At 42.9% G+C, this 22,742-nt stretch overlaps 1 long non-coding RNA gene across 3 annotated transcripts; it reads left to right on the top strand.

The window, feature by feature from the left end:
- The first annotated feature begins 2,119 nt into the window (after nucleotides 1–2,119).
- Nucleotides 2,120–18,289, top strand: LOC142502260 (uncharacterized). 3 transcript variants are annotated; one of them, XR_012803699.1, is made up of 4 exons: nucleotides 2,120–2,240; nucleotides 13,123–13,325; nucleotides 14,041–14,148; nucleotides 15,262–18,289. It is a non-coding gene; the product is annotated as an uncharacterized LOC142502260 (long non-coding RNA). The 3 variants fall into 3 exon arrangements; XR_012803700.1 differs by lacking the exon at nucleotides 2,120–2,240 and adding an exon at nucleotides 2,382–2,531; XR_012803698.1 differs by lacking the exon at nucleotides 2,120–2,240 and adding an exon at nucleotides 2,383–2,629.
- Nucleotides 18,290–22,742: the final 4,453 nt, after the last annotated feature.

Raw genomic sequence — 22,742 nt, 5'->3', positions numbered from 1 at the left:
TTAGTTAGTGTGTGGTTCCAGCAGCTGTGGGAAGTTGTTGGGAAGTTGTATTTTCCTGCATAAGGGATTGTAGGAACACTTTGTGACCCTAGTGCAGTAACTAGCGGTCCAGGTTGACCAATCGGCCTGTCTAAGCCACTCTGTGTCCAGGAACCTGGCACAGAGAGGATCTCCCTAGGAGAAGAGGGAATCCCACTCCAATTTGGGAGGGCGTACCTGGCAAAGGGACAGCACGGAGAGATGTGCGGCTAGAGCCGGCAGCTGCCTGGGGCAGTCTGCTAAATCCCAATCTACAATAAAGATGACCTTGTTAACGAAACCCCCACTGTGTGAGTGTGAGATTACTCAGCAGTGGCAGTCACCACCGAGAAGGAGTTCCTCACCAGGACCATCTCCCTGCGGAAGCACAGATCCTGATGAGGTGGAGGCGCTGCACATGATGTAAGTTGAACTCGCACCCACTACCTCAGCTACCTGTCCTGATGACATCCCCTAATACCATCAAGCGGGAGACTCAGGAGTCCTGTTGCCTACAGGTGCACCACCAAACACGAACACGTAATGGGGGTTGGTTGCTAGAGTACCCGGGCCAATGTGAGTTTGGGGGGGGGGAAACCCGTTACATTAGCATACTAGTTTTCTGAGGTGTGCTTCTTTAGGCTGTATATTGTGTGTTCTCATCACATATTGCTGTATTGTGTCACTTTAGACATTCCCTGAGATTATGTGGGAACAAGCATGTGTTAATACTTTATGATTTGACCATTTGGCCTTAGCCACCTCCATTTTGGCTCTCTGTCTGGATTATTTTGTCAACCTTGTCAGGTATATTAGAGTGTAATTTCTGTCACTCCTGATATGGGTTCTGTTCCCATTTGGTATTAACTGCTGGAGGATGTATGTCAGGTTTTTTTACGTACAGGGGATCCATGCCTTGTTTTAAACTTTCTGTGCTTTCTTTTATTTTTTGTTCTGTGACAGTTATTTAATAAAGATTTTGTTATTTTGTACTTTCAAGGTATACTAGAGTGCTTTTGTCTGGGACTTCACTTCCTCCTACTGTATTAATTGGCCCATACAGCACCGCTGACTTATCATTGTATATTGACATAGAAGTTGGTATTTAGTTACATCCATTTATCTTGTGGATGCGGGGCCCCCTTCTCTCTCACACAATACACACACACATATATATATATACACACACACACACACACACACACACACACACACACACACACACACACACACACACACACACACACACACACACACACACACACACACACACACACACACACACACACACACACACACACACATATATATATATATATATATATATATAAACATAATACTGAGTTAAGTTATGGTGAGTAAAAAAAGTGACAAAAACCCTCCACAGGAAAGCAAATATAACTGTATGCTCATCTGCCTTAAGGCGGGGTTGCAGACCTGCCTAAGACATGCAGATGAGCATACAGTTATATTTGTGTGTATATATATATATATATATATATATATATATATATATATATATATATATATACAGTAATGATATATATATATATATATATATTTATATATATATATATACAGTAATTATATATATATATATATATATATATATATATATATATATATATATATATTACTGTTGCAAATTGTTTATTTTTACTATAGCCTGTAGCGCAGAGGTGGGCAACTCCAGTCCTCAAGGGCCACCAACAGGCTAGGTTTTCAGGATATCCCTGCTTCAGTACAGGTGGCTCAGTCTGTTGAGCCACCTGTGCTGAAGCAGGGATATCATGAACACCTGGCCTGTGGGTGGCCCCTGAGGACTGGAGTTGCCCACCTCTGCTGTAGAGTGAAGGGTTTTATCCCTCTTTTTTTTTTTAAACTACTATTGTCGGTAGGGTTATTGTTCCCTTTAAATTATTTACAGAGAAGAATGCAGATAGACTTTAGAACAGAGTTAATCAATGACATTTGCAGTAGGCATTTTCTTCACCTTCCCTTTTTACTTTTTAATTAGCTCCAAGTTTAGAAAAGTCAGATATGTAACGGAGTATTAGAGAGAGCTACTATTTAAATGATGCCGTAACAGCTTTTTTTTTTTTGCATTTTAGCAGGGAGTCTGTTTTTTTTGCTATTTAAGCGGATAATGCCATATGTTGTTTTCCGCACAGTGTAATGATGTGATACACCTTAATGAAGAAAAGCTGGCGTCCATTCAAAAGGTAAAGTAAAATACACCTACTTTAAGATGTGAAAGCTGCGATTAGTTCATGTAATGACTTTCCCAGCTGAAATAAAGATACAAAGCAGCACTAGCTGAACATTCTCAGCAAACAGATCTCCTCTGGCTGTTCATGCGTCTGATGCAAATGTGAACAGCAGAAGGTCAGACTAGCTCTAAAAATACTGCATGAAGCTCTTCTTCCAGACTGTCTCTGCTATAGACGTTAAGGGTTTTCTGAGATTTTCCTTTGTCATTTCTATTTCCTTCGTGGCACAGCAAACCTCAAGAGGTTTGTTCACCTTAGTATGATAGCTATTAGCAATTGTTATTGGTTATTAACTTGAATGCCCGTTAACAATGTATAATGGCACACTTTAGTAGATAAAGGTAGGTAAGAAGCAAATTTATAAAAGCATTACCTGTTATTTTTTAATGTGTTTCTATATTTAATTGAAGGTGAAGCTAAACAGCTCTAGAAAATATTATCTATTGTTAATTTTAATATTTATACAGTATTTGCCATATTTTGCTGGGATGCAATAATGCAAAGTTCTAGCAGATGTCTTGATCTAGGAGAGAAGTAGATTAGTTGTAGACAGTGATAGCATTTTTTTTTGTAATTCTGTTTCTATAACACCAACTGTGTATGCAGCACTTTACATACTGTAGATATTATACAAGACATAATACAGGAAGGAATAATACTGTACAAATAAGTGCATGAAAGTAGGAGAAATAGGAGAACATCGAAGTGCAACCTTTTATAGGGCAAGATCAAAATGGTAATTACAGTAGGTACCGTGTGCATGGGATAATATGGGCATGTTACTGTAGTGCTGACGAGTATTCTAAAACAAATCTGGGGCAATCACCAACAAGACCTGGGTACATGCTGGGTACATGCTGGGTACATGCTGCAACATTTCAGTGACAGTGACAAATGTTGCAGCATGTACCCAGCATGTACCTGGATCTTTTTTTTTTTTTTTTTTCCAACTTTCATTTTTTATTTGTGGATATCAGGTATACAGAAACACACCTCCCATAGGCGTACATTACAGATATTCCACTTTTAACAACCGTCAACAATGACAGCATCAGACGAACGACATAAAGGGAAGCAGGACAAGACATACTGGACTCACTGGACTGGTGGGGTGGCACAGAGGGTAGGAGGGGGAGGGGGGGGGGTGCTCTTGCCGGATTCTGGAGAAGGGTTCCTGCAATCCGATGTGACATCTTCATGGCACTGCTGACCTTACTGCCTATTGTAACTGCTGGATGGCACTACCTAGTGTATCCCTACGTCAATGTCCTGTCTGTCCCATCCAAGGAGAACGCATTTGTGAATATTAATGCAGAATTGTAGCGGCGTCCACCCCTGGGATGTTGGATTGGTCTAGCCACGGGCTCCAGACTTTTAGAAATTTGGTGCCAGAGTCGTTGACCCAACTCGTCAACTGTTCCATCTGGCAAACTTGCCACATTCAGTTCCTGATATTGGGGATAGATGGAATCTCATTCTGCTTCCACAGTGCTGCGATCTCACACCGGGTGGCGGTCGCGAAGTGCGTGACCAGTTTGTGTGTCGTTCTAGACATTTCCTGAGGCCGTCTGCCCACTAGGAACAGCCACGGGTCCAGGGGGATCTCTAATTCGAGAATCCCTTGCAGCCAGTCTCGAATTGCTTCCCAAATCGGGGCCACCCTTGGGCAAGACCACAGCATGTGTTTAAGGTCAGCCAATTCCCCGCACTGTTTTGGGCAGAGCGGCGAATAACCTCTGACAAATTTAGCTAATTTCACTGGGGTATGGTACCACCGCATTAGGACCTTATATGCGTTCTCCTTCAACGTGACACATATTGAGCTCTTTGCGGCAGCTTGCAATATGTGGTCCCAGTCTTCGTCCTCTAAACTATCCCCTAGATCTGTCTCCCATTTTCGCATGTATCGCAGTCGGGGGCGGTCTATATGAGCCGGACAGACTACCTCCCTGTACATCCGAGATGTCAGTCCCCGTGTGTCCGTTGGTCTGGAACACAGCTGTTCAAAATTAGTTCGTGCAGGACGAACAGGAAATTTGTTATAAAATGCCCTGACCTGGAGTAATCTAAATAATTCTGAATTTGGGAAATTTGATGCCTCTTTGAACCAATCGAACGTCTTGATAGATCCCTTACCCCCCAGGTCCTTTAATCGGTTGTACCCTGCCTGCGTCCACTTTACAAATTTATCGCTCAACAGCCCCGGAGCAAAGTCCGGGTTGCCCCATAGGGGGGTCATTAATGTGTGGGGGGTGGTTAAGTTAGCTTTAAATTTAGATGTCTCCCAGACCGCTAAGGAGTTCGCCACTGCGCAGAGCGGCGTTCCAATGCCTTTTTTGCATCGTTTTGGTAGCCAGATCAAGTTATGGAGTGCAACTGGCGCACAGCATTCTCCCTCCAATTCTGTCCATCTTCTATTTGTGGGGTCCGCATGCCACAGAATGATTTGGGTCAATTGTGCCGCTTTATATTACGCCATCAAGCAAGGTACCGATAGTCCTCCCTTTGTCACTGGTTTTGTCAGTAGACTTCTTGCAATTCGTGGGCGTTTTTTATTCCAAATAAATTGTATGATGTGAGTTTGAAGGGCTTGGATCTCTGATTTAATTACCGGGATTGGTAGGGTTTGAAACAGATATAATAGCTTGGGCAACAGATTCATCTTTACGCTGTTAATCCTGCCGAACCAAGATATCCCGTAACCCGCCCAAACCCTGAGATCCTCCTTTAACTTCTTCATCATCTTGGGGAAATTTGCCTTATACAAGGTATTGTAATCCCTGGTGATATATACCCCTAAGTATTTGATTGCGGAGGTTTGTCATTGAAAATTAAAGTTAAGTTCCAATAGTTTTTCAGTTGGTTTTGGCAAGTTGATATTGAGCGCCTCTGACTTAGCCTGAGACCATGCCAAAGGTGCTCAGGATCTCAAAGACATTGGGCAGGGACGTCAACGGTTTAGAGATAGTTAGGATCAGGTCGTCTGCATATAACGCAGCCTTGTGATGTTGCTCTCCCAGTTGGATTCCTGTTATATTGGGGCTTAGTCTGATATGGGCTGCGAGGGGTTCAATACAGAGAGTAAAAAGTAATGGGGACAGCGGGCAACCCTGACGGGTCCCACTGCGAATATTGAATATTTCTGAAGGGAAACCCTGATGTCTTACCCTAGCTGTGGGTCCTGCGTAGAGTGCCATTATTGCCTCTAGTAGGCGGCCCCCGAACCCAAACACTCCAAGCGTCTCTCGTAAGTAGGACCAATCAATACGATCGAATGCCTTTTTGGCATCCAGGCTCAACACCATTGACGGTATGCTTTTCTTTTTTGCCAAATCTATCAGATCAATTACCCGCCTGGTGTTATCTGCTGCCTGTCTGCCTGCGATAAAGCCCACTTGATCTGGGTGGATCAAGCCCGGAAGGACACTACCCACCCTGTTTGCTAGCAGTTTGGAGAAGATTTTTAGGTCCGAATTGATCAGGGAGATTGGCCGGTAGCTCTTGCAGTCTGCCGGGTCCTTACCGGGTTTGTGGATCACTGAGATAGACGCCTGGAGCATCTGGGTCGGGAAGGGCTCTCCCTCCAGGATCCCATTAAATAATTTGAATAGGTGTGGGGCTAGCGTTTTACAAAAATTTTTATAGTACAAATTGGAGTAGCCATCAGGGCCTGGAGCCTTAGCTGGTTTGAGGGACTTAATTACCTCTGTTATCTCTTCCAGGGTGAAATCACCCTGTAGGGCCGCCCTTTCAACCCTGCCCAGGGTCGGAAGCTGTGCCTCAGCGAGAAACCTCTGTAACGTAGCTGATGTTTTTTGGTTGTGGGTGACCTTATCTCCATCGTATAGTGTAGCATAGTATTGTCGAAACGCTTCCACTATTTGTCTTGGATCGGAGGTAAGGTCACCCTGCTGAGTTTTAATTGCCGCTATCCTAAAATTTGGAAGCTTGTTTCGGAGCTTATTGGCTAGTAAGGTATCTGGCTTGTTGGCTTTTTCATAAAATCTGCGCTTGGACCAGGTCAACTCCCTCTCGGCCTGGGATGATAACACTAGATTAAGGGCCGCCTTAGTATCTATCAATTCCTGCCACGTGTGCTGGTTTTTATCCGCGGAATGCTGTGCAGTGAGGAGTGTTAGTTTCGCCTGCAGCTCTTTTATTTTAATTGTTTTCTCCCGCTTCCGCTTGCCAGCTATATTCATAAGAAATCCTCTGAGAGTAGCCTTATGGGCTTCCCAGAGTGTGGCTTGCGATTGTACGCTTCCTATGTTTTCTCTAAAGAAATCCTTTATCCGGTCCCGTATCGCCCTTTCGGTAGCGGGGGCCTTGAGAAGAAGCTCATTGAGCTTCCAGTTTGCTCCGGGTCTGTCGAGCCCTATCAGTGTGCACCTCAGCTCAATAGGTGCGTGGTCGGACCACGAGATCTCGTGGATCTCTGTATGGCCTACCACTGGAACCACTCTGTTTGATACTAGGAAGTAGTCTATGCGGCTATATCTGTCGTGGGGGTGCGAGTAAAAAGTGTATTCCCTGGCAGTTGGGTGTTGTTCCCTCCACATATCTGTCAACTGGCAAACCTGGAGGCCGTCGCGTATTGTTAGTAAGTCCTGTCTGTGGGCCGCGTTAGATTGGGTGCATCTGTCCAAGTCAGGGTCCAGTGTCCGATTTGATCTCCCGCGAGGAAGATACTGCCTTTGGCCAATTTATGTAGTTTAGCAAAAAATTGCTCAAAGAAAGCAGGGTCTTGTTCACAGGGGGCGTAGACGGACGTTAATGTGATTTGCTGGCCTTGTATAGTGCCCGTCAAGATCAGGAATCTACCCTGTACGTCAGCATGTTGTTTCTCTATGGTGAAGGCGAGCCTATTATGTATAATAATTGCCACCCCTCTTTTTTTGACATCTGCGGATGCAAGATAATATGTTCTATAACTTTTATCAAGGAACTTTGGGTGGTTTAGACGGGAAAAATGCGTTTCTTGTAGGAAGATAATGTCGGCTTTCCGCCGATTATAGTCTCTGAAAGCAATTTTCCGTTTAGTAGGACTATTAAACCCCTTCACGTTATGGGAAATCATTGTGATATCATTACTCATCTGAGCTGTGTGTTGTTGGTGCGCTGTGTAACGGTCGATGTCCCTGGTGGGTTCTTTGCGCCTGCTGGTTCTGTCTCCGGCCATCTGCTCGCATCTTCCCTTCCAGTGTCAACGGAGCTGTATCGGTGGCTGAGGGGAGAGGGGGACTGACACGCAAGGGGGATGGGGAGGGGAACGTATACACACACAAAAAGACAGATATTAGAACAATGGTCACATGACTTAGGTACCAGTACCGTAGTCCTGTGATCCTAGCCCTTGGGTAAGCGGCGGGGGAGCTCTTCCGCCCTCCCTCTTGGCATCCCTCCCCTTCCCATGCCGCCTCCCCCTCCCAAGGGGCTTCGTCGGTAACCACTAGCCTAATCCTGGCTAGTCCCGACTTGGAGTACATGCGGAGGTCAAGGCAGGTTTATAACCCCCTGCCCCTCTCCGGTTAGCTGACAGAAGCTATAGACAGAACGTATAACATCAACTAGAACTTTAACTTTAACAGTACCCCTTAGCTGCATCTTGCCCCTAGTCTCGGGCACTGGCCCCTGCTTTTCTCCCCTGTTTCCCTATCTTTTAGGGGTTCTAACCACTACTCAGCCATCGCAGCTCCCTCCTCTCTTTCTTTCATGATCTTCGCTATAGGTTTGCGCTACCGCCCTCCTTTTGACATCATCCTTGCCTGGGGAAGGTCCCCCATATCTGCTCCCTTTCGCTACCTACCTCCCTTCTTGTTGCTTCGTTTACTTTTATCCTTTTTCTTCTGTGGGCTCCTCCCCTCTGTGCTCCCTTGCGACCCCCTTCCTTCCTTAACTTACCACTTCTTTCTACATACTACACTTTCTGCAATGTCCTTTCTCTCTTTTCTTGCTAGCCCTTCTCGACTACTACCTCCGCTCCTTCACTCCCTCTGCATTCCTCTCACCTTCTACCTCGCTCTTGTCTTGCTCTGTATACACGTCCCCCTACTTTTCACGCTACATGCTTTCTCCCTTCTTGTCCTTATTCTCCGCTGCTGATCACATCCCCCTTCCAACGTCTTACTTCCACCGATCCTGCTCCTACTCTTTTCCCCCTCCGCCCCATCTTATCCTGTCTCCTACCCCTCTATCAGCCCTTCCTCTGCTACTTACGCCTGGCCCTCGTAGCCCTCTCCCAATTCACTATATTGGACGGCGCAGCCTACAGCTGCTCCTTCCCTCCTTGCTATCTCTGTATCTCTATGCCAGTCTCGCTCCCTATTCATGGGGCTGTAAGCGGGCTGTCTCTCAGCATCTGTGTTACATTCTCCTGACATCTATTGCGCCCGTGCGCCTGTGATTCCTGCTCTCGCGTGGCTGTCTCCTCAGGGGCTGTGATGGCATCCATGCACCGTCCCTCTGTATTGGCCGCGCAAATTCCGCCTCTCGTAAGATGGCCGCCTCTAATCCCGCCTCTTCCGGTGACGGTGTTCCTCCTCCGCCATCTTGGATTGGGCTGACCTTCGAGGCGGACGCATCCGAAGCCGCTCCTCCAGCTCGATCCGATTTCCCGCCTGGTGAGAGATTCCCGCCTTCTCCTCAACCGCCTTCTGCGTTTCACGCTGGGGGACCTTCCATCGCTGGTTTAGGCGCCATGACTGGACCACGAGGTGAGCAATAAGTCTTATTGATTTTTCCTTTTTCAGGGTACTTTGCAACTTTGCTTTTACCCCGGTGACGGTCTTTACGAGTTTCTCTAGCGCGGGGGGGTCCTGGCATACAGAGTTTTTCAGTGCCAACACCGGGGCTGATGCAGCTTAAACGGGGTAACAGAAGAAAAAAACCTTTTTTTTTTTTTATTATTATAACTTTGCAACTTCAGGGTTTTGATGTAACCTGGTGGGGTAGTAGTGTCCGCCTCACTCGGTCTCTCCTCTGGGTGGGCTTCCCACTGTGGTCCACGCGGGACCCATCACTGGGGGGTCTGGTTCTGCAGTTGTGGCACCGGGAGCAGGCCCCAGCCCCAGCTTCTGAAGGAATTTATTTCCCTCCTCAGGGGCTTTTAGATGAATAGGGCGGCCATTGCGAATCACCATGAGACCGAAGGGAAAAGTCCAGCGGTATCTGACCGCCTTGTCCCGCAGTACCCTGGTGATGGGCCACAGGTCTCTTCGGCGAGCCAGCGCGATGGGCGAAATGTCTTGAAACACCGCGATTTTAGCCCCTTCAAACTCCATGACAGGCGTATTTCTAGATTTCTGCAGGATCTCTTCTCGGGTGCGGTAATAGTGTAAACGCACTATGATGTCCCTTGGTAACTCATTGGGTTGGGGTTTAGAACGCAGCGCCCGATGACACCGGTCCATTAGTAATTTATCCTTAGGGGCCTCCGGGCAAACGTGCGCCAACCACCGCTCCACGAACTCCTCGCAGTCCACTATATCTTCTGGGATCCCGCGGAGACGCACATTGTTACGGCGATCCCTATTCTCCGCGTCCTCTTGCCGGTCGCGGAGTTCATTTATCTGGGACTGCAGATCTGCCGTTACTTTGGAGCTTTTTTGAATGGCCTTAGAGTTCTTGTCGACCCGCACTTCTAGTTCTTGTGTGCGGGTCCCCAGGCCTCCCACTTCTTTAGCTAAGGCTCTTATTTCAGCTTGTAATACATCTTTTAAGTCCTGATATAGCCTTTCAATGTCGCATCGCCTGACCGGCAGGAGCCCTTGGTCGTCCGGGTTTCCCTCACCCTCCGACTCGGAGCCTGTTCTTGATGCGGGGGCCATTGGTGTCGCTGCCCTGCGGGCTCTCCCTGCGTTAAAATATTCTGGCAGCCCCCGTTTTCCGGGGGTTTTCGTCGACTTCTTCGACATCCTGGGGTCCCCTTGCAGCTTGTGAGGTATTTTTTTCCGACTTTGGTGCACTATTGCGTTCTATCTGTTTATTTCTGTTGGAGAGGGGCACAGAGCCATAGGATTATGCAACCATGCTCTCCAACCTCGCGCATGCGCTCCATGTACCTGGATCTTGTTGGTGATAGCCCCAGATTTTCCAAGGCAAGTTTAAGGCAAGTTTTAGAATACTCGTCGGCGCACCTGTAATACAGGAAGGAATAATACTGTACAAATACAGGTGCGCCGACGAGTATTCTAACACTTGCCTTAAACTTGCCTTGGAAAATTTGGGGCTATAACCAACAAGATCCAGGTATATGCTGCATACATGCTGCAAACATTTCAGTGACATTTCTGCAGAGACTAATGGCCCATCGGATTAACACAGCAGGCGTCCCTGGCAGTCCCATTCAGTTTGAATGGGACTGCCAGGGACCCCCACTGTTAATCCGATGGGCCATTAGTATGTCTGCAGAAATGTTGCAGCATGTACCCAGCATGTTTTCAGCATGTACTGTACCCAGTATGTACTTGGGTCTTGTTGGTGATTGCCCCGGATTGGTTTTAGAATACTCGTCGGCACTACAGTAAGTGCATGAAAGTAGGAAATATAGGAGGACATCGAAGTGCAACCTTTATAGAGCAAGATCAAAAGGGTAATTACAGTATGTACCGTGTGCATGGGATAATATGGCCATGTTACATTGCTATTCCAATGTTTCATTGAAAAGGTTTTTTTTCTGGTGGATCTTGAATATGGGGAGAGATGGAACTTGTTCAAGAATAAGATTTTTTAATGGACCAAAAACAGAGTTGCTTATATATGTAAAAGTGTTATAGAACGTTCAAAGCCTCATTACTTTCATCTTTTTTTTTTACGTGAAAAAAAAGGCATTTGTTCACTTTTCCCGCATTTCTGACAGTTTGAACAGAAAGGTGACAACTTTTCCTGCATGTTTTTGCTGGACTTCACCATTTTTTATCGCTAGGTTAGACAGGAGGTTAGTATTTTTCTTTTTGCTTCTAAATAACATTTCAGGTAATAAAGTGTGCCTTAAATGAATTCAAATAGGATTGAGATTCCTTTCATAACACCTTGAATAATTAATGTATTTTTTTCCTTGTGGCACAACACAATCAGGGCACTATCACCTTGACATTTGTTTTCCTGGGTCAAAAATGTAAATACATTTATGAAGTGATTTAAATTCAATATAACACATTCAGAAAGCATCACACATAGGACGTCTCCTTTGGTCGATAGGTTAAAATAATTTAATTTAGTTTACTGTCACATATTTCACTCTCCTCTGAACTAAACATATTTGATACTGTTAACTCACAGTAGACCAAGAGTGGCTAACTCCAATTCTCAAGCCACCAACAGGTCAAGTTTTAAGGTTATCCCTGCTTCAGCATAAGTGGCTCGGTCAACGACTGAGCACCTCTGCTGAAGCAGGGAAATCCCTAAAACCTGACCTTTTGCTAGCCCTTGAGGACTGAGTCGGCCACCCCTGCAGTAGACCATTTCATCTATTTTATGTCATGCTTCACTTTAATATTACATTACCGAGATTTCTTTTGCTTCCCAGCAGGGCTCCTCCTAAATGCTTTTGCTACTGCTTAAATTCTGCATCTTAACTGCTTCCTATTACTAGGCAGCTAGCCCTGGGAATCTCCAAATGGCTCCCAGTCTCATACACATGTATTAACACATCAGCAAAGCCTTTAAATGTACTGTTTTCTTCTATGCCAGAGGGGCCGGCAAATGATTTGCAGGCCGCGGACATTTTAGGGTTAAAAAATGAATGCTCCAAGGGCTTCTTTTTTAAATGTGCCTGCCAAAAAGGGAGACTTGGTATTTAATAGCTTTTTTTGTTAATATTCCTAATGTTTGTTAGTGTGTTTGAATAGGGAATTGAATAAGTATTTGGTAGCCAACAAACTGTTTGATCATCACTGTACAGTAATCCCCTTGGCATGGGGAATCTGAACAAAGGAACACAGGGCACAACGGATTTAGCATATCCAAACTCATTTATTGAGCCAACACAACGTTTCGACCATGATGGTCTTTATCAAGTGACAATGGCATAAACACAATCCCTTCTAACAACATCTGTAGAGGTCCAAACCGGAAATCAGCTAATCCCCCCTACACTTGCTGGACCGCAGGTTGAATGACTAACGCATGCGCAATGACTGACATGCAGTCAGCGCTTTATGCGTTCAAAATTGAGAAGGGATGAAGAAGATCGAACGGATATTCACCGCGCATGCGCGAACTTGAAACGCACGAGGACCCGGATGCGGTCCAACTGCTGAGGACCCGGATTGATGACGTCAACAAGATGGATGCCGAACAACACGGAAGTGGGGAGGATTTGAACACCACGATGCTCAGAGGAGGACTAACATCTGTTGGGGATCACCTACTCAAGGATACAGACTGGACATTGGTTAAAGGGACTGATTCAGCACATGGATACCATCACCACTAATTGAACAGGTTGCATTGTGGGGGTTTGGGGCACTATTTATATGTTGTTAGAAGGGATTGTGTTTATGCCATTGTTACTTGATAAAGACCATCATGGTCGAAACGTTGTGTTGGCTCAATAAATTAATTTGGATATGCTAAATCCATTGTTCCCTATGTTCCTTTGTTTATATATCCAAGACTGATTGCAGGCTTTCATTCTAACACTGGAGCACCGGTAACTGTATCAATTTGTTCTATTTTGAGATGTGCAGCATTTCTCTCTATTGTCCGAATCTGTTGTCTTCCTAGTACCATGTTCTCTTACAATTAGGCCATCTGATTATAAACTGGTTACACTTATACTCCTTTATCCATTTTCATATCACTATTGTGAATCTGCGCTCCTCTCACTTGGAAGACATCGCTGCTGGAAAAAGATTGTTCCGAGTCTGCCTGTAAAACGCGTAGGGTGATGGAGGACTGGATTCGAAGACTGACAGAAAAACCCAGAACTGACGTCACATGCCGGCATTGAGACACACGAAAAAGAGAGATCTTTCCTGCACTGGCTGGCTCCACACTATCAAGTTTTGTGCAAAAGCGTTAAAGAATCATCACTTTGTGAGTTGTTAGGGAATTTTCCTTGAAAACTTCTATAAATATTTACGTATAATTTGCTATGAGGGTGCCTTGTTTTCATTGCATGTGAAAACGTTCATGGAGAGTGAGCGGGAGAGACGTACTACCAAAGACATCTATTTGATATATTCAGTGCCTGGGGTTGCGACACTCCATGTGAGTGTATACAGTATCTTACCATTTTTTGGCCTGCAATCCTGTTTTGTGCACATACTTCACTATATACATTTCTTTTTCTCCCTCTATTTTGTCCTTGTTTTTCTTGATCTTGCGCTGGTTCTTTTTACTTTTTGGTACTTGTGAAATTTCACCCAGGACCTCCAGGTAATATTGCAAATCATGTTTCCACTACCATGGAGGATTACATTAAGATCACTTCCAAACTACAAAAAAACCCCATCATTACCAAACCCAATGCTACAGTAAGTGTTTAAATTCCCATTTGAGAATGTTTTAATTCAATGCTCCTTTCTTGACCAAATACATCTAACTGAATTAATCTTTTAACCAAAAGGATCTGCACTCTACGCTAGTCATTGCAAGGCGATTTTATCATTGATTGTAACAGCCATCTACTGTTACCTTAGATAGTTTGCAGCAATCCCCCACCTTTTTATAAGTACATAATTCCAAATTCTGCTCAATATAGTTGGAGCTATTAATTGGTGGATACAAATCTGTTCATTTCTCATTGCAGAAGCTCGCTTTCCCCCTCCCCCCCCCCCAGATGAAGCCACAGTGCAGCAGAAGGGAACCATGGCTGACGTTGGCAAGGTTGCCGTTAAAATATTTAACTTCAAACTCAGTAAGTGGAAATATATTTGCATATTGCTTCATAGCATTCGTAGCCAAATTGTTTGGAACATATTCATGTATTACCATTATCATAACAATGTAACCACTGTTACCATAGCAAAATACTTTCTAAATGTGCCTTCATTATATATCACTTACCACTCAGGACTGTTAACCAATATCACATTGTTCATGTTTACATATTTCTCACTGCAAGCATTTCCACACAATTAAGCCATCAATGAGATTTGCACTATAATGGTACTAAAGAGTATTATCTCTTCTACACTGCCAGTGGTAGAATGTTTATTTCTATTTATTTGGAGGGTACTCTGAGGAAAGTGTGAGGCATCATTAACTCAGATACAATTTAGATGTTGGCCTCTGTCAAGAAATAACACTAGAACAATTGACCAATACAATGCTTACATAGGAAGTATACATTTTTGGCTAATTTGTTAAGAAATAATTAAACATCTGTTCCATTTTATTTAGTTATTGGAATAATGGCCAAATACACATATATAAGTACTAATGTTGCTTTAGTGCAATTAGAAGTTTTGTTGGATATCATCTCATAGCTTTCATCTACGGTATGCTTTACTAAATACTACGTTTTGGGAACACTTGAGTCCCCTTGAGTCGGCTTAACACCCGAATTTGCATGAATTGGCCACATGTTTGTCCATAAAAATGTATATCCTTTGTTTCTGATAAAATGTCAGTGGTAAATCAGTGAATTGATACGATATATAAACATAGACTTTATAACACAAAATATATGTAACATTTTCAACAAAAACAAAACAACTATTTGGGGGAAACCAGTTATTTTTTGATGTATATAAACGGCAAAAATAACTTGATATAATATATTTAATTATACTAGAGATGTTCCCTTCAGTGTGTTTTTGGTTCTAAAATCTTTTCCGTGTTTGTTTTGCCAAAATTCAAAAGTTTGAATTTTTGGATTACAAGGAAAATGTGCATTTGATATATATTTTTTCTTTAATGTAATGGATGTAGCAGTAGTTATTGAACCTTCTGGCACCATTGCCGGATTTACAATTTTGCTGCCCATAGGCATTTACCTTTTTGCCTCCCTGGCCTCCTTCTCTTGCAGCATCCCGAAGTCACGTGGTGACACATTTCCATGACAACGAGATGCCATGTGATGTTACATTGTCATGGCAACATGACGCCATGTGAAGAGGAGGGCGACGCTGCAGAACAAAGTAACAGACCTTTTACAGAGGCCCCACGCTCTCCCCCCGCAATCAGTTTAATTGTTTTGGGGAAAACAGTGGAATCTCGGTAACAGCAACACCAGCCCCCCGCAACACTGGCTCCCTCGCAACACCAGCAATTTGCCACTCCCAAATGTTACCGCTCTAGGTCCCGGGCTTATTGGGAAATCTGGCCCCGGCTGGCACGTGCCAGCATGTCCAATAGGGTGTTAGCCCTGCTCCTTTTTACACGTCTAATCCATTTAGAATAGTTTCTGCTCCTGCTGGTGCATTGCATGTGTCCCGTTACATGGCGCCAGCAGGAGAAATAATGGCTGCTACCGTAAATCTGTCCATGTAATCTGGAGCTGTAGAATATTACTATTTTGATATGGAGATTGGAGACAAATGTGACCATGCAATGAAATCAAGTAAATGGAGTTGGCGTGTGGGAAGTATGCTGTTCACTTTGTGACTTTGAGCATTTGCTCCGTCATGCAACAAATAAACTATTCTTTATCAGCAAATTACAAATATTCAGCGGTACGTGTGCACTGACTCAATTTTTCTATGCGCTCTTTTTTTGTGTTGCATAAAAACAAATGTGCATTTTTTCCGTCTTAAACGCAATATATTTATGAAGTGTATTTTTACTGTTTTAGAGTCAAACTCCGTTAAAAGAGCGTTAATATTGTACCCGGGGGAAAGATTCTGGGTGCAATATTCTACCAATTAATTATCGCATTGTGGTCACATGGCTAATATTTATACGATAGGGTTCTGTAATATCAGTTATTACAGAACAGTATAGTGGAAATTACATTACCAATTTCATGCCTATGGTTTCCAAGGTGGGTACACCACAGACATCAAAGGGGTTGATATTACTACATGACATACCTGCCTTTGCTACCTAAGTGTTTTAGTAACCACTGAAGCAAACAAGGGGTTATCCGCTGACACCATCCCACCTGGGGGGCCTAACCACCCTTCCATTGCCAGCTACACCCAGACACCCACTCTCCTACCCCACCTTCCTCAACAAACCTACAGTACCCCCTCTCTTGAGTAATTGCCAAAACCTCTAGTGCTATTAGCTAAATGTAGCTAAAAATATAAACATCTTAAAGCAAAATACAATTTGAAAATATTATTTAAAAAATAATTTTAAATGTAAAGCTATTGATTGTCACTGTGGCATCCTAAACCCGCAATGGGAGATTAGATAGCCCAATTGGCAATCAATGTAAACATTTAAGTACATTTAGTTACTCACCCCATCTGGGTGGAAGGTTCTTCTGATCTTCATGTCTATAGCCCCTGGAAAATAATCCAAATACACTGGCGACACACTTTATTCGAGCTCGGCTAGTCCCACGAATTCGGGTATACCCGGGTGTATTGAGGTTTGTGACTGTTTTCTGCCCGAGTATATTGGGTTATTTTCTAGGCAGGGATTGAAGCATTTTATTCCCCCTGGCTGCAATACTGCACAGTATATATATATACTGCATTACAATTCATGAATTTATGCCATCTGGTAGACACGCGAAGCATTGCAGCCTATTAAATCCTAATCATTATCATTTAACAAATCAGCCGCCCATCAGCCAGGCATGAACCCAGGCTGGGAAGGCAAATGCAACGGGGCTTGTCAGAGGTGAGGAGCGGCGCATTCCAGGTATCTGCCAGGTACATACCAGGTATTTGCTCGAATAAAGTGTGTCGGTGCAGTAGGGTCCAATGCCAAAGCATAAAGTCACACCAAATAATCCAAGGCCCGATGGCCTATTTGTAATCCCAAACCATTCTTGACCTGCAATAGGGGATCTTGACCCGAAACTCTGATTTCTCAGTTTATTAAAACATTGTTATCTGTAAGTATTTCTTCTTCTTCTTTTTTTTCTTTTCTTTCCTTCTTCCAAGCTGTCTTCTTTCTTCACCTGTAATCTTCATATGATCGCTGTCCTACTGATGATGGAATGGAAGGGACCTGCATCATGGGACCCTCAAAGGGTTAATACACATGTTTTCTAATACTGTGATACACTTATTACTACATGGGTGTTCTATTTTTAAGATAAATACATGTCGAAAATGATGCATATTGATTAAAAACACTAATATTTATAAGACATTCAATGTTCTCAGACCACATTATGTATTTCTAACAAAACACTATGGGGTCTATTTTAGTAGCCGCAAATTCACAAGGCAATAAATAGCAGAATGAAAATGGGAAATGTTTCTTATTCTATAACACATATCGCATCTATTACAGTACATGGTGTCTATTAAAGTGGGACCTTATGGGTGCTTAGAGAGCCAATCCAGGAGAGTTTGATTATGTTTTCATTAGAAGTGGAATATCATAATCCCGCAAGATAACACATCAGCCGCAGTATATTAAGCAGCAGTTCAAGTAAACGTGTCAGTACTGTTGGGATGAGAGGGAGAGGCAGACTAGGCTTTGGAGTTTGGATGTAGTTTAGCTTTTCGTGAAATTTTTATTGTGGTTTCTGAGTGAGTTGTCTTTTGTTCTTATACTTTGTTCATTATTGTCTGCCTGTTAGTTTGATTGGTAGTGTTTAGATTTGTATGTGTTTGTTACTGTAAAAAACTGTTTTTGTTTGATTTAGGATGGGAGTGTGAGTGAGGGGAGTACTGAGAGTGGGCTTGAAAGGAGTGTGAGTGAGCATGTGAAGAGTGCAAGTGCTGGCGCTGTGTAGAATGTGGGAGTTCTGGAGGTGAGGAGGTTTGGAGAAGAGGTGGGGAGGAGGGTCTCATTTGGTGAAAGGAGTCCCGAGGATACCTCCTGAAGAAGCGTCATGTGATGCAAAACGTGTAGAGGTGACGTCCTCACGCAGCGGGGAGCGAACGAGACGACGGATCCCAGCCTGCTGTGGATACCCAGCGGTCTAGCACTAGGGGTGTTCTACTTCATATGTAAGCAGTAATACAATCCTTTGCACCCTGTACTTACTTAGTTGTAGTTCTGTTGGTTTTTGAATTGAGAATTCATCATTGTGCATAGACTGTGTGGGTCTACAGATCCTATGTGATCTTTTTTTGATTAATTCATGTATTTTATGTGAAATAGTTATTTTGAGTAAATTTATAAAGCTTTGGAATATTGACAGATGGTTCCTTTCTCTTTTGCGCTTCCTTTTTGTGTATATGTTCCAGTTTGACCCCGCTGATCACGGGAGAGTGGGAGCAGCAGAGTGATAAAGACATCTTTATACGGATACAGAGGGAATCTTGGGACTGCGCATACTATTTCTTTTTGTGAGCATGTGAAGAGTGCAAGTGCTGAAGCTGTGTAGAATGGTGGGAGTTCTGGAGGTAAGTAGGTTTGGAGAAAAGGTGGGGAGGAGGGTCTCCTCCGGTGAAAGGAGTCCCGAGGTAGAGGAGTCCAGGAGGGACTCTGGAGAGGAAAGGTTAGATTGTGAGGAGTTTGAGGAGAATGTAAGGGAAGAGAGGGGCAAGAGAGAGCCTGATGCCGAAGCCTCAGATCTAGAGCCACCACCTACTATAAAGCTGATAGACCAATATAGGAGTAGTGCGGGTGTTGTACACTTTACACCTCAAGAAAATTAGGTCCTTATTGGTAAGGTGCTAAAAATGATAGCAAATGGTTTGGCAACCTGTCTGCAAGGGCCAAGATGTCTGAATAAAAGGCTATATGGGAGAAGATATGTAGGAGTTTAAGCAGTCTGAGTGTGATGGTTGGGAACAGCGAAAAACTGTAAAATATGATTGTCTGATCTGAAAAGGCGAGTGAAGGACAAAGCTGCTGATTCAAGGAGACATGTAGCTGGAACTAAAGGTTGGCCACCCAAAATAATCAAGATGAAGGCAATGGAAGGATAGGATCCTTGGAATCCTTTATCCGGATGCCATATGTGGTATAGAGCCAAGGTGAGTAACTCTGTCGCCAATCGCCACAAGTGGCGAATTAGCCATGAAAGTGTGGCAAATTTGAGTTTGCCAGTGTGTCCCGATTAAAATTTGTCGAGGCGGGAAACACGGCGGTGGCAGCAAGCGCGAGTGCGGCAGCAGTCGATGGAAGCGATGGGGCTGAGGGGGCGGAATTTTTACATGGTATGGCAAATTTCAATTCTCATTCGCCACACCTGTGGCTACATTAAAAAATAAACATTAAAGCAATCAATTTAATTTGATCTTTAGGCAGATTTATATTTAGTGCCTCAGATTTGTTACTATTGATTTTGAAACCTGAGATATCCTTAAAAGACGACAGAGTGGAGTATAAATTTGGAAGTGAAGTTTGAGGTTTGGTTATTGTAAGGATCACATCATCTGCATAAAGTGCGATTTTGTATATCTGACTCTTCACCTGAACTCCTGTTATATTTGGGTTGCTTCTTATGTTTGCAGCTAGTGGCTCCATACAGAGGGCGAATAGCAGTGGAGATAAGGGACATCCCTGTCTGGTTCCATTTTTTATAGGAAAGGTCTCAGAGGAGAAACCTTGGGAGTATATTTTTGCCGATGGTGTAGTGTATAAAGACTCGATGGCTCTAAGGAAAGGGCCTTCCACTCCAAATGCCTGCAATGTTTTTGACATGTATTTCCAATCGATTCGGTCAAACGCCTTTTCGGCGTCAAGGCTCAGGACCATCGATGGTATTTTATTTTTGGTAGCTAATGACACCAACTCAATAATGCGTCTGGTGTTGTCCGCAGCTTGTCTTCCAGGGTTAAATCCCACCTGGTCTGGATGAATCAGAGATGGGAGAACTTTATTTAATCTATTAGCTAATATTTTGGAGAATATTTTTAAGTCTCAGTTTATTAAAGAAATTGGTCTGTAGTTCTTACAGTCTGTAGGGTCTTTTCCATCTTTATGGATTAGTGTTATGGTTGCCTGGAGCATACTGTTGGGAAATTGGGAGTCTATTAGTATAGAGTTGAACATATTTAATAGTACTGGGGCGAGGATATTAGAGAATTTTTTATAGTATAAGTTCGAGAAGCCATCAGGCCCCGGAGCCTTACCTGATTTGAGATCTTTAATAACCCTGAGAACTTCTTCGAGTGTGAAAATTTGGGCTAATTTGTCTTTCTCGTCTGGAGTAATTATGGGGAGATTAGCTGAATCTAGGAAGTTTTCCATTTTGGTTGTTAATTGTTTGCTTTGTTTAGTCTTATTACCATCATATAATTTGGAATAGAAGGCCTGGAATTCCTTAATTATAAGTGTCGGATTTGTTGAGAGAATACCTGATTTTTGTCTGATTGCGTGGATATTACGGTTTGTTGGAACTGATCTAAGTCTAGCGGCCAGCATTTTATCAGGTTTATTTGATTTCTCAAAAAATTTAGCCTTATTAAAGGTGAGGGATTGTTCTGCCTTAGCCATGAGAAGGAGATTCAGTTCAGTTTTGGCCTCCTTTACTTTTTCTAGATCTACATGTTGATTCCCTCTTTGGTGTAATTTTGTTAATTCTTCCACTTTTGTTTGGGCCCTCTTTATATTGGCTTCCCTTTCTTTCTTTCTATTTCCTGCAATACTGATTAGCTTTCCTCTAAGGGTGACCTTATGGGCCTCCCAGAGAACAAAGGGGGATGATACAGAGCCTGTATTGGTTTTGAAAAAGAACTCTAGTTCTTCATCCAGTATTTTTTTAATCTCAGGTATTTTGAGTAAGGACTCATTTATTTTCCTTTGGGCTGAGTGTGGGGGCATGTTAAGATGCGAGATTGCTTTAAACTTTGATTTTAAATGGCAACCGAATACGATCAAATACCTAGGGATATTTATCACAAAAAACTATAGTTCTCTGTATAGGGAGAATTATCCAAAGGTCCTAAGAGCTCTTAAGTCTGATATTGAGAAGTGGTCCGGCCACACTATATCATGGATAGGCAGAATACACAGTATAAAAATGAACATATTGCCCCGTCTTCTGTATCTTTTCCAAACTCTACCCATTCCATTGATATTGAAGGAAATTAAAACTCTACAGTCTATAATAAACAAATTTATATGGAAAAATAAAACACCAAGAATTGGTTAGAAAATCTTAAATATACCAAACAAGACAGGAGGGCTGTGACTACCATGCCTTATGTCCTATTACAAAGCAGCCAAAACAAGCCAACTAATACTATGGCAATCTAATCCAGTCCACAGACGCTGGGTATCATTGGAAATGGATTTAGTTGCCCCAGTCAAATTAAGTAATCTTCTATGGTCCCCAGTGAGAAAAAGTCCCAAAATACTAAAATCCAGCCAAATTATAGCCCATTCACTCAAATTATGGAACACAGTTACAAATCGACTCTTCCTTACAACATGGAATACACTTATGACACCACTATATGATAACCCAGAATTTGGTCCAGGAATAGGCCGTAATAGGTTTATAGACTGGAAAATAGCAGGTATCACAAGATTAAAAGATGTAGGTTCAGAAGGATTTCCCAGAACATTTGAATATTTCCACAAAGAAAAGGCTATCCCAAACAATCAGTTCCTCCAATACTTTCAATTGAAAGCCTTCTATAACAAAATCCGACTCCCCGAATTGCTAACTAGATTTGAGTCACTTTGTCTAGCAGATAGTAACACACCTGGACTGATATCTAAATTGTATGGATATTTTGTTAGCCCCCCTCCACAAATGAATCAAAAACTGAAATATATGCTACAATGGGAGGATGACCTGGGGGAGGTATTAGACATGGAAGACTGGAATGATATTTTTCAAAAAGTTGCCACATCATCAATGTGTATCACAATCAGAGAAAATGCCTATAAAGTTATGATGAGGTGGTACTTAACCCCCATGAGACTAGCTAAATTCATCCCAGAGTACCCAACTACATGTCCGAAAGGATGTGGAGTACAAGCCACATTTATACATATGTGGTGGGGGTGCCCATTCATAGCAGCTTATTGGCTGGAAATCAAAATGTGGTCACAAAGGTTTTTCGATTTGGACCTACCAATGGATCCCTGGTTTATTTCTTTTAAACAAACCATATTATCCCCTCACGAGACATGAAAATAAATTACTGTGCCATATATCTTCAGCCGCAAGACGCGAATTAGCGACAGTATGGAAACAAACAATTATTCCCTCAATTTCCAAAGTTAAAAATAAAGTCTAGCAGATTTGCTACATGGAAAAAATGGTTAGTCTTAATAACGACACCTACACAGATTTTCAGAAGGTGTGGTTACCTTGGATTCTGAGTGAAAATCAACAAGAAATTAATACCCACTTAATTTTGTTGTAACAAAAAAAAAGGATATTTATATTAACTGTGTGATAGAATATTTTATGAAATCTTGTTAGGTAAAATTGTAAATGAATGTGAACTTTCTCCCATCTCTATTTTCTGTACC

The sequence above is a fragment of the Ascaphus truei genome, chromosome 9 (assembly GCF_040206685.1).
Source record: "Ascaphus truei isolate aAscTru1 chromosome 9, aAscTru1.hap1, whole genome shotgun sequence".
Taxonomy (NCBI): domain Eukaryota; kingdom Metazoa; phylum Chordata; class Amphibia; order Anura; family Ascaphidae; genus Ascaphus; species Ascaphus truei.
This window is presented reverse-complemented; position numbering and strand designations above follow the sequence as displayed.